Source organism: Mastacembelus armatus, chromosome 13 (genome assembly GCF_900324485.2).
Source record: "Mastacembelus armatus chromosome 13, fMasArm1.2, whole genome shotgun sequence".
NCBI classification, from domain to species: Eukaryota; Metazoa; Chordata; class Actinopteri; order Synbranchiformes; family Mastacembelidae; genus Mastacembelus; species Mastacembelus armatus.
The window spans coordinates 15143965-15156787 of record NC_046645.1 but is presented as its reverse complement, the minus strand read 5'-3'; the positions used below and the strand labels follow the sequence as shown (position 1 = coordinate 15156787).

Below are 12823 nucleotides of genomic sequence, written 5' to 3'. Positions count from 1 at the left end.
ATCCTCCCGAAACAGGAGACGAGCAGCGTCCTCCTGGGACAGGAGACGAGCAGCCTCGCGCCACCCCACAAACCAAGCAGGATCCCGACCCACAAGGCACGCAGCATCCTCCCAGCACAGAAAACAGCCCGTCTCACACCACCCCACAAACCAAGCAGGATCCCGACCCACGAGGCGACCAGTATCCTCCCGGAACAGGAGACGAGCAGCGTCCTCCTGGGACAGGAGACGAGCAGCCTCGCGCCACCCCACAAACCAAGCAGGATCCCGACCCACAAGGCACGCAGCATCCTCCCAGCACAGAAAACAGCCCGTCTCACACCACCCCACAAACCAAGCAGGATGCCGACCCACGAGGCGACCAGCATCCTCCCGAAACAGGAGACGAGCAGCGTCCTCCTGGGACAGGAGACGAGCAGCCTCGCGCCACCCCACAAACCAAGCAGGATCCCGACCCACAAGGCACGCAGCATCCTCCCAGCACAGAAAACAGCCCGTCTCACACCACCCCACAAAACAAGCAGGATGCCGACCTACGAGGCGACCAGCATCCTCCCGAAACAGGAGACGAGCAGCGTCCTCCTGGGACAGGAGACGAGCAGCCTCGCGCCACCCCACAAACCAAGCAGGATCCCGACCCACAAGGCACGCAGCATCCTCCCAGCACAGAAAACACCCAGTCTCACACCACCCCACAAACCAAGCAGGATCCCGACCCACGAGGCGACCAGCTTCCTCCCGAAACAGGAGACGAGCAGCGTCCTCCTGAGACAAGAGGCGAGCAGCCTCGCGCCACCCCACAAACCAAGCAGGATCCCGACCCACAAGGCACGCAGCATCCTCCCAGCACAGAAAACAGCCCGTCTCACCACCACCCCACAAACCAAGCAGGATGCCGACCCGCGAGGCGACCAGCATCCTCCCGAAAACAGGAGACGAGCACGTCCTCCGGGACAGGAGACGAGCAGCTCGCGCCACCACCGCCCCCCATTATATAGGGTGTGTTCAATATCAGAGATGTTGTAGGATGTGCTGTTTTCTACACTACTAATGGAATGACAATGAGAATTGTGGGCGGAGACGAGAAGAATCAAAATAATCACTCTTAAAGGCCCAGCACACCTGTATTCACACTCCTAAATGATCCTATAGAGAATGGTGATGAATATATAGTTCATACTGCACATTAGTGTAGAAACACAGTTTCTTTGTTTGGGAATATTTGGACAAATATGAAGTTGTAAATTTGGCTAAAAGTATCCAGTAGGATAAGGTTATATCTGTCAAATAATACAAGAGAGTACTGTCTTTTGTTAGACTTTTAGTGTATATTGAGAGTATATATAGAGTGTATATTGTATGTATGTAATAATAATAATAATTTGTTTAGCTCGGGTCAGCACAGTGTCTGAGTAGTTAGCACTGTTTCCTCACAGCAAGAGGGGCCTGGGTTCGCAGCCTGTCAGGGACCTTTCTGTGTGGAGTTTGCATGTTCTCCCTGTACTTGTGTGAGTGTATTCTGGTTAAGGAATAAGCAGGTATAGATAATGGATGGATGTATATTTATTGGCTAGATTTGTGCACACAAACAAGAAATTTGACTCTAGTCCACTAAACTATGTGTAAGAGTTCTATGTAGTAAAGTGCGATTTTACATAGGAGGTTAAAAAATACACTACATTCCAGTGTAGGAGCTCTATGTTAGCGCTAGTTACAACACTGAAAAGATTAAAGTAAAATTCTTGCACATTATGATTATGTACACAGTTTAGTTCAGTATTGTTTACAAACAACATAAAACTGATGAGTGCATTTTTATATTCATTTGGAATAGAAAACCATTAAATACTCCTATAGTACAGATTATGGACAGTGTAATTATTCTTGATTATGCTAACTGTGAGCTGAAAGGTGTATTCATAGTAACAGTGTAAGTAACATGGTACAGCATCCAGAGCCCTTGATCAATGCAAAAATGCATTAGAAAGTTCAGCCAAAGGAGGCTTCAGTAGTAGAAATTAGCCTTTTTAGTACAAAACTCCATTGTTACATTTTGCAGGCAGTGAAATATTTAACACTTCATTAAACAGTTAGTGACATTGTTTTTTGCTCTCCTTTTTGACACTTTTTTTTTGAGTAGTCCATGCACATTAAACTAGAAGCTGCATTTTAAAGGCTTTTAAAATAAATGTCTTCATTGAATACAGGGAAACCAATGTTATAATCTGCCACCTCAGGGACATGGAGAAAAGTCAAATGTTGTACTGACTCATTACAATGGTGACATGGAGCCATCTGGCCAAACAAGTTCCATCAGGTTTCTACATAACAGATCAAAGAAAACATTTTGACTTCAGTAATTAAATTAATTGTCTAATTATTGCCCAGTGTAATGAAATGTTCCATCATTACATTGTCGTGTAAGAGATATACTGTAGGTATGCTATGAATTTTTCAGTGGTCATGTGTAGCTAGTGTAGTCACACCTTTTTCTTGTGGCATGAGGATTAATGTGCGAGTGTTAACTGGGTCATGTGTAAAAGTTTGAATTATGTTCTATTTTTTCCCCTATTGCTCAACATACATTTAGACAACTGGCTTTGAAAAAAGAAACTAACAAAAAAACCCCATCAAGATAGAAATGTTTATATTTACGCCTCAGCAAATTATGTTACATTAGTCCTTATTTAAAGTGTAAGGATGTCCAAATGGTCACTGTAATTTCATCCTCCAACACCAGAAGAATATGTTCTCCAGCTTGTTGCCAAATATCTGGTGAGCTGATTGGGTACAGTAGGTTTTTCTTCTGGAATAAAGGTCATTACATCACTGCTTTCAAGAATGGTGCCAACACATGGGTCAACAATACCTGTTTGTCCTCTACCTCCATGCATGTGAATAATTAAAATAATTGTTAGTTATTATTAAGTGCTTATTATACTTTGGGTGGGTACTATAACAAAAAATGTAGTGTATGTGGGTGTTTACTTTTTGCTTCTAAATGGGCTTTTTCCTGATACCAGTGAGCTATTTAAGATCAGATCCATTTCTCAGTGGTACAGAGACGATCACAACATATGATCTCTTCTACTGACACCAGCAACAACAACCGCCGCATTTAACTATCGGTGAGTGTCTTGTGTTCTTCTTATTGAAAGCACCGTATCAGGAATTCAATTTTTATATGACGTACTCAGACAAAACGTCTTGAGTGTAACAGTTTTTTGAGGCTATTGTTTGTTGTATAGAGTATAAAATAAAATTGTAAATTTTGGATATTAAAAACTTTAATGTTAGAAAATTATGCTTCATGTAGCTGTTCATGTCAACTGTAGATATATTGGAAAATTACTACTTCAATTTCATTTTACCTACCATACTTGAACATCAATTATTCAGAATTATATTGTATCTTATTTTCTGATTACTGTATCCTTACAGATTGAAAGATCCATCATCATTTGCAACAATGATGAAATGGGTATTGTATTTTTCCAAAATACAAATATAAATAATTCATTGTGTTGATATTTCACAATTTAAATGTTTAATAATAAGCTGGCTTAAATATGTTAAACTATACTTTTGTTTCATTTCCTACAGCAAATAGGTATTGTGGTGCTTGTGGTTCTCTTTGTTGGTAAGTTAATTTCCAGAAAAGCAGTGATCATGATAAGAAATATTACTTGCTTTGCATAAGCGTATTTGACAAACATTTGATGTACATGATTGACTAATGATGTATGGAGCTCCAAAATTATCAAAATGAATATATAAATAGTACATTATTAAATTAATTAACTAATTAATATAATTTTTTGAATAAATTCAAAATTCATTTCATTTATTAAACTTTTTATAATGTTTGTAAAATTTGCTCATTATTAGGCGTAAAGTTATATCATCATGCTTGCTTTCACAATAACAGAACCCTTTAAAAATGCAGTTATTATAACAGTTATTTCACAATGCCATTTTTTAGTGTTGGCTTTTATTTTACACTGTTGTCATCCCAGATGTCCAGAAGGGCGGGACCAGTTAAGACAATGGGTGCTGAATAGCGTTGAAAATTCAGCATTATCATACAAGTATTGGATGCAAAAACAAAGTAAAATTAAATGCCCTTTTTCCACCATACTTCCATAGGATAAATAGAGCTGTCTGATATAGCAAAAATAGTAGCTATATCTTATATGTTTATGACAGAAAGCAGAGTTGTGAATGCTGCAAATAGAATTTCAAAAGGCAGGCAAATTCAATTTCAACACGTTAATAAATTGCTCCATTTTCGTGGCTTTAACTGAAAATATTAACCTGATGAAAACAGGTATTATAAAATAAATGGATATTGGGGAAAACAGCATTTTGAAATGTAAGCCAGCATTTGAAAACAACATTGTGAATAAATTTTTATTCTTATTGTTATGATATAATTGAAACAAAGATGATTAAGTAATATTTCATAGTAGTAAGTAAATATTTAAAACACAATGAAAACAGCAACTTTACAATTGCATGAAAATGGTGATTGTACTGATATTTACTTAAATAATTTGTGAATTCCTAAAGACAGTTTTATTTATTTAATAAGGAAAATTTTGGAGATCTAAAAATGATGTTATTGCTATTTTTCTGATAGAAAGCCGCCAAGCACCTTATGCCCAAAACAACAACAAATCCAACCCACAAAACAATCCAAATCCCAACTCACAAAACAACCAGCATCCTGAGAACCCTCAAAGCAACCAGGAATCCAACCCACAAAACAATCCAGATCCCAACTCACAAAACAACCAGCATCCTGAGAACCCCCAAAATGAGGAATCCAACCCACAAAACAATCCAAGTCATAACTCACAAAACAACCAGCATCCTCAGAACCCAAAAAGCAACCAGGAATCCAACCCACAAAACAATCCAAATCCCAACTCACAAAACAACCAGCATCCTGAGAACCCTCAAAGCAACCAGGAATCCAACCCACAAAACAATCCAAATCCCAACTCACAAAACAACCAGCATCCTGAGAACCCTCAAAGCAACCAGGAATCCAACCCACAAAACAATCCAGATCCCAACTCACAAAACAACCAGCATCATGCCAACCCTCAAAGCAACCAGGAATGCAACCCACAAAACAATCCAAGTCATAACTCACAAAACAACCAGCATCCTGAGAACCCAAAAAGCAACCAGGAATCCAACCCACAAAACAATCCAAATCCCAACTCACAAAACAACCAGCATCCTGAGAACCCTCAAAGCAACCAGGAATCCAACCCACAAAACAATCCAAATCCCAACTCACAAAACAACCAGCATCCTGAGAACCCTCAAAGCAACCAGGAATCCAACCCACAAAACAATCCAAATCCCAACTCACAAAACAACCAGCATCCTGAGAACCCTCAAAGCAACCAGGAATCCAACCCACAAAACAATCCAGATCCCAACTCACAAAACAACCAGCATCCTGAGAACCCCCAAAATGAGGAATCCAACCCACAAAACAATCCAAGTCATAACTCACAAAACAACCAGCATCCTGAGAACCCTCAAAGCAACCAGGAATCCAACCCACAAAACAATCCAAATCCCAACTCACAAAACAACCAGCATCCTGAGAACCCTCAAAGCAACCAGGAATCCAACCCACAAAACAATCCAGATCCCAACTCACAAAACAACCAGCATCATGCCAACCCTCAAAGCAACCAGGAATCCAACCCACAAAACAATCCAAGTCATAACTCACAAAACAACCAGCATCCTGAGAACCCAAAAAGCAACCAGGAATCCAACCCACAAAACAATCCAAATCCCAACTCACAAAACAACCAGCATCCTGAGAACCCTCAAAGCAACCAGGAATCCAACCCACAAAACAATCCAAATCCCAACTCACAAAACAACCAGCATCCTGAGAACCCTCAAAGCAACCAGGAATCCAACCCACAAAACAATCCAAATCCCAACTCACAAAACAACCAGCATCCTGAGAACCCTCAAAGCAACCAGGAATCCAACCCACAAAACAATCCAAGTCATAACTCACAAAACAACCAGCATCCTGAGAACCCAAAAAGCAACCAGGAATCCAACCCACAAAACAATCCAAATCCCAACTCACAAAACAACCAGCATCCTGAGAACCCTCAAAGCAACCAGGAATCCAACCCACAAAACAATCCAAATCCCAACTCACAAAACAACCAGCATCCTGAGAACCCTCAAAGCAACCAGGAATCCAACCCACAAAACAATCCAAATCCCAACTCACAAAACAACCAGCATCCTGAGAACCCTCAAAGCAACCAGGAATCCAACCCACAAAACAATCCTCCCAGCACAGACGACGGCCCGTCTCGCAGCTCCCCACAGACCAAGCAGGATCCCGACCCGCCAGGCACGCAGCGTCCTGCCAGCACAGAAGACGGCCCATCTCGCAGCACCCCACAGACCAAGCAGGATCACGACCCGCCAGGCACGCAGCGTCCTGCCAGCACAGAAGACGGCCCGTCTCGCAGCACCCCACAGACCAAGCAGGATCACGACCCGCCAGGCACGCAGCGTCCTGCCAGCACAGAAGACGGCCCGTCTCGCACCACCCCACAGACCAAGCAGGATCCCGACCCGCCAGGCACGCAGCGTCCTGCCAGCACAGAAGACGGCCCGTCTCATACCACGCCACAAACCAAGCAGGATCACGACCCTCCAGGCACGCAGCGTCCTGCCAGCACAGAAGACGGCCCGTCTCGCAGCACCCCACAGACCAAGCAGGATCCCGACCCACCAGGCACGCAGCGTCCTGCCAGCACAGAAGACGGCCCGTCTCGCAGCACCCCACAGACCAAGCAGGATCACGACCCGCCAGGCACGCAGCGTCCTGCCAGCACAGAAGACGGCCCGTCTCGCAGCACCCCACAGACCAAGCAGGATCACGACCCGCCAGGCACGCAGCGTCCTGCCAGCACAGAAGACGGCCCGTCTCGCACCACCCCACAGACCAAGCAGGATCCCGACCCGCCAGGCACGCAGCGTCCTGCCAGCACAGAAGACGGCCCGTCTCGCAGCACCCCACAGACCAAGCAGGATCACGACCCGCCAGGCACGCAGCGTCCTGCCAGCACAGAAGACGGCCCGTCTCGCAGCACCCCACAGACCAAGCAGGATCACGACCCGCCAGGCACGCAGCGTCCTGCCAGCACAGAAGACGGCCCGTCTCACACCACCACACAGACCAAGCAGGATCTCGACCCGCCAGGCACGCAGCGTCCTGCCAGCACAGAAGACGGCCCGTCTCGCAGCACCCCACAGACCAAGCAGGATCCCGACCCACCAGGCACGCAGCGTCCTGCCAGCACAGAAGACGGCCCGTCTCGCACCACGCCACAAACCAAGCAGGATCCCACCACCAACAAAAGTACTCAGGAACATATTACCCATGGAAATAACCAAGACATTACCAAGCAACAAAACAACCAAGAGCCTTCAGTTTCCAAATCAACCAGCGAACCACCCACCCAGGGTACAACCACTGGTCCAAAATGCCAGGTAACAACCGGAAGTCCACCCACCGAGGAACCAGCCAGCAGTCCACCAACCCAGAAATCAACAAGCAGAGTGACAGCCAGTGATGAAATAAAACCGACCTCTCAAACAAGAAATACTTTTAGAACAACCAGTAACCCAGCAAACAACGCACCGTCTTCCACAGCAGAAACTAAAGTGCCATTCAATAGATGCAACCCCCGAGCCAATAGACCACGATGCAATCAGCTGCCTGACAGAGATGGTGTTGATACTCGTAAGCATTTTATAAATCACTAATTTGCCAATATATATCAAATCTTGCTAATTCAATATTTATTGATTGTCTGTAGTTCTTTCAAAAGCTGTCAAAATAATCTACCTCTCTCTCCTGGCTGTTTCCAGAATGTTGGACAGAATGGTTTGACAGATTCGACCTTCCTGGAAAAGAAGACTGGGAGATTCTTGATGCAGTGCAAAATGAAAATCCAGGGAGGATTTGCAATAATCCACTTCAAATTGAGATCCGAACTAAATCCACACTTAGTGCAGCTGAATCAGAGGATGTGATTGCTGGGTAAGATTTTTTTTTTTCCAGTTTTTAGTATTTTTTTGGTTAGTAGTAGACTAAGATGACCAAACTGATGTATTCCAGTCAATAAATCTGTATCACTGTGTAACCTATCCTGACCTGGCCTTTTGTTGTTTCCTTTCGTAGAGATGACAAAACAATCTGTAAAAACTCTAAACGGACACTGTATCACCAGTATAGTGTTCGTTTCATGTGTCCCACTGACTTCTGCAACCAGAAAGGTAAATATGAATCCATTCAACATGTTTCCAATATAACAATGTTCATGTTAAGTGTTGCATGTTCTCCCTGTGCTTGCGTGGGTTTACTCCGGGTACTCCGGTTTCCTCCCACAGTCCAAAAACATGCATGTCAGGTTGATTGGTGACTCTAAAATTGCCCGTAGGAGTGAGTGTGAGTGTGTGAGGTTGTCTGTCTTTGTGTGTCTATATGTGGCCCTGCGACAGACTGGTGACCTGTCTAGGGTGTACCCCTGCCTTCCACCCGAGAGAGAGCTGGGATAGGCTCCAGCGGATCCCCGTGACCCTGAACAGGAAAAGCGGGTATAGAAGATGGATGGATGGATGGATGGATGTTAAGTGTGACTCAAAAAGCTATGCTATTTTTCTTTTATTGTGTCCTGACAGTATGCTGGACCAAGTGGTTTGACCGAGACAATCCCAGTGGAATTGGGGACTGGGAACTCCTAAGTAACTTGAAGAAAGAAAATCCAGGAGAGATTTGTGAAAGACCACTCTACATAGATGTTCGTACCTCGGACACAAACACCCCAGTTACCTCTACCGGCCAGTCAATCTTTATGTAAGTTGACAGTTTTTAATTTTAAAACTTGCCTGTTATTGACTCATTAGTATGTTTCATTCATAGCAGGTATTTTTCAGAACTGGTACAGTATATCATACAGATGCATTTCATAAACAGGGATCGATGTGGACTAAATCCAAAAGTCCAAAATCATTTTCTCTTGCAGACCTGTAGATTCAACGTCCAAACCCACAACTTAAAAGAATTTTGTGCTGATCTGATTAAAGATTATTAATACCTGAGAACAACATTGATGTGATGACATGAAAGAGAGGAATCAAAATAACAAAAACAACAAAAAGCAAAACAATCAGCTTTTTTTTCCATTATTCCATTAATTATTGATGGCACTAGCACAATATTTACTTGTTATAATAATCATCAATATTAAGGTCATGATGTTCTTGTAATTACTTTAGTTTGTCTGGACACAGCACAACATAAAAGTGTTCCAATTAAATAGTTTCACACTGCACTGTGAAAAGCCTAATATAATTTAGAATCAAGCTGCAGTTTAAATTTGGGAATAATGCTGAACATCAAAATGGACACATATTGATGAACTATGTTGGAAGATGAAGTAGACTTTAACAACTTTGACACATTATTGTTTCTAATATTAAGAATTAGCATTTATAATCAGTCAATAGTTGGTTTTCCTCCAACTTAAAAAATGGTGATTCTTGGTGAAGATTTGATGTGAATTGTAGCAGTATAATTTCATTACCTAAATGTAAACTTTAATCACATATGTAATCTCCGATATACTAAGTAAAGCAGCAGAGTCCACAAATCTCATAGTCAACACTGAGAAAGATGCAAACAAAAAAAATGATTATAGCAAATCCCAGTTCAAATCCTAGGACTGTATTTACATCTTTACTTTCACAGAATGGATTTTAGGATTAACACACAAATGCACAAAATTATGTTATGTTTCATACACATTGTATTATTTAGATATGGGAATGATATCGGAATGCATAGTGCATAGTGGGTATATTTATGTGCTGTGGTGCAGGTAATTACTACTTAGGATGTGGGTAACATATATATATATATATATATATATGTTTATATATACACATATGTATTTTTTTTTCATGACCAGTCTGAAATACTAAGCTTCCTTAAATTCTTTTCTTTTTTAGCCTCAGCCCAACTAAAGGATTTGTTTGCCGCAACCAAGACCAGACAGGACAGCAGTGCCATGACTACGAAGTGCGCTTTGGATGCCCATGCCGCTGTACACTGGACAAACTCAACATCTCACCAAGCTTTTTCTAATTTCTGGTCAAATTATCTCATTACACTTAGTATAAGACACAATCACTTAAAGAGTAACTTTTCAGTGAGATATAACAACTTATTTTTAGATAATAGATCTTGAAAATCTTGTTAAGGTTAAGAGTCTTGAAAATATTTTGTTTTGAGTCAAATCTCAGATGAAACAAGCTTTTCTTGACATGTCATCAGGCTTTTAAGCTGATGTGCTATTTGTAAACAAGTATACTTAAGTATACTTAACTCATCCATCCATCCATCCATCCATCTTCTATACCCGCTTTTCCTGGTTCAGGGTCACGGGGATCTGCTGGAGCCTATCCCAGCTCTCTCTCGGGTGGAAGGCAGGGGTACACCCTGGACAGGTCACCAGTCTGTCGCAGGGCCACATATAGACACACAAAGACAGACAACCTCACACACTCACACTCACTTGACCGAGACAATCCCAGTGGAATTGGGGACTGGGAACTCCTAAGTAACTTGAAGAAAGAAAATCCAGGAGAGATTTGTGAAAGACCACTCTACATAGATGTTCGTACCACGGACACAAACACCCCAGTTACCTCTACGGGCAATTTTAGAGTCACCAATCAACCTAACATGCATGTTTTTTGGACTGTGGGAGGAAACCAGAGTACCCGGAGTAAACCCACGCAAGCACAGGGAGAACATGCAAACTCCACACAGAAAGGCCGGGATGCGAACCCACGACCTTCTTGCTGTGAGGCAACAGTGCTAACCACTCAGCCACCATGCTGCCCACATTTAACTCAAATTAAGCCAAATCTTCTTTATTGAAAACTGCATATCGAGAACATGCCAACAATGCATCGTACTACAGTACATGTGGCTATTTTTATTCCATTTCTATCAAATCATGTCCATGTGATAAAGAAAAAAAGACAGTAGCAAGAGCTGGAATTATGTTTACCTCTCTGTTCTTTTGTACTCTGGACAAACCACACCATATTACACCAAAAAATATAGGAAAAAAAAAATACTGTCATCAATTACAGTGTTTGCCAAGACCCAAAAGTATTCAGCCCAAAGACACACTATCACTAGAAATGCAAGAATGATGCTTGATGATGTCCGTGAGATCATACTTAATTGGAATATAGTTGCTCTTATTGAGGTTTACATGGCATCCATGAAAATATTGGCTTGAGCTAGGTATAGAACTTCTACCTTGTAGAAAATAACGATCATTCCACCCAACTGTAGTGAAAGGTTGGCACTCCAAACAATACACTGATGCATTTACAGTATAATGTTTTTCACAAGCGCAAACACTGGAGTATCATTTATGACATTAGAAATAACCCAAGATTTTCAACACATATGCTTATTTCCATGTTGCACTATCCACTGTACAGAGTCTTTAATCTTTCCTTCTATATAGTACATATTTTTCACATCAGAGACTGGGCCCATGAAAAAAATGGATGTTTCTCATGCACATTCTGGCTACATTCATAAAGTTGATTGTACTTCACAAGAGATTTACAAATATTCTTGAAAGTACTTTTCAAAGCCCACTGCTTAAAAAAGCAATGCTTTGACTCAAAGCGCATACACATATGCCCCACTGTAGGACCTTGTGCCTTAATCTGAGAAGGAAGATGCAGGAAGTAATGCTGTTTAGGTGTAATATTTGCATCTGGAAAGAGTTGTTTGAAATGTTTTAAATGTTGATCTACTGAAAGCGTCAACCTTGAAACAGTTGAGACAGCAATAATAGGTAAAAACAGAATTTTGACTATCTCTAACAACTTAAGTAGCATTTGTGTGTAATCATTTTCTTTAATTTCATCAATAAAAATGGCAGGATCTTTAACAAAACCAGCATCTGCCCAGCTGACTGTTTCAATTTATTGTCATTTGAAGACAGTGTGTTGACAGATATGGGGAAAGGTTTATCCCTTGTATCCACAGGAGAATAAGGGAAACCAGCAATTGCACCATTAAATGTATTCAAATCTATATGCCCTGAAAGCACAAGATGCTTTAAAACACATTTGATTTCATGTGGAGCAACACTTTCACGAATAACATGCATGATGTCTTGTGGGGTTTTTATTGATTATATCAAACTTAGCAAGTTCTGCTAATTTACTTCTTCTATTTATACCGTATGTTGTTTTCAGAGTGTCTTTTAGAAAGTCAGTACTTGTCTTTTCAATGTCATTACATGACTTGCTATTGTCCTTTTAACAAACAAATCTTCATTACATTGTTCCTGCATGTCTTCAAAGTTGCATTCACAATGCCTGCATTTACTATAAGCAAAGCCCACTCCTTCCTTAAATCCAGTGACTTCATGCTGAGCTAGAGTGTCTCCGCACACAGACATAAGTGCCCCATAAATTGTCTCCTCACCATTTGCAGTAAGAAGCTGGACGACATCACACAACTCAATTAAGTCACGGTTAATCCGCTCAAATATTTCATCAATACCACAATGGGAAAGATCTTTTGATTTTACCATGGCAAGCAGACGAATGGCAGCAAGTCTTGATCTGTATTTGGGGTTGATGTTACCTAAGGTGTTAAATCAATAATAATTTGTTTTTGTTTGCTCGAGATCCAAGAGGATTGCATAACTCAATT

The 12823-nt window shown here is 41.7% G+C and overlaps 1 long non-coding RNA gene across 1 annotated transcript; it reads left to right on the top strand.

Annotated features, from left to right (window-relative positions):
* Positions 1 to 3040: 3040 nt before the first annotated feature.
* Positions 3041 to 4785, top strand: LOC113125487 (uncharacterized). Its single transcript, XR_003295161.1, has 4 exons — positions 3041 to 3128; positions 3442 to 3481; positions 3604 to 3640; positions 4640 to 4785. It is a non-coding gene; the product is annotated as an uncharacterized LOC113125487 (long non-coding RNA).
* Positions 4786 to 12823: the final 8038 nt, after the last annotated feature.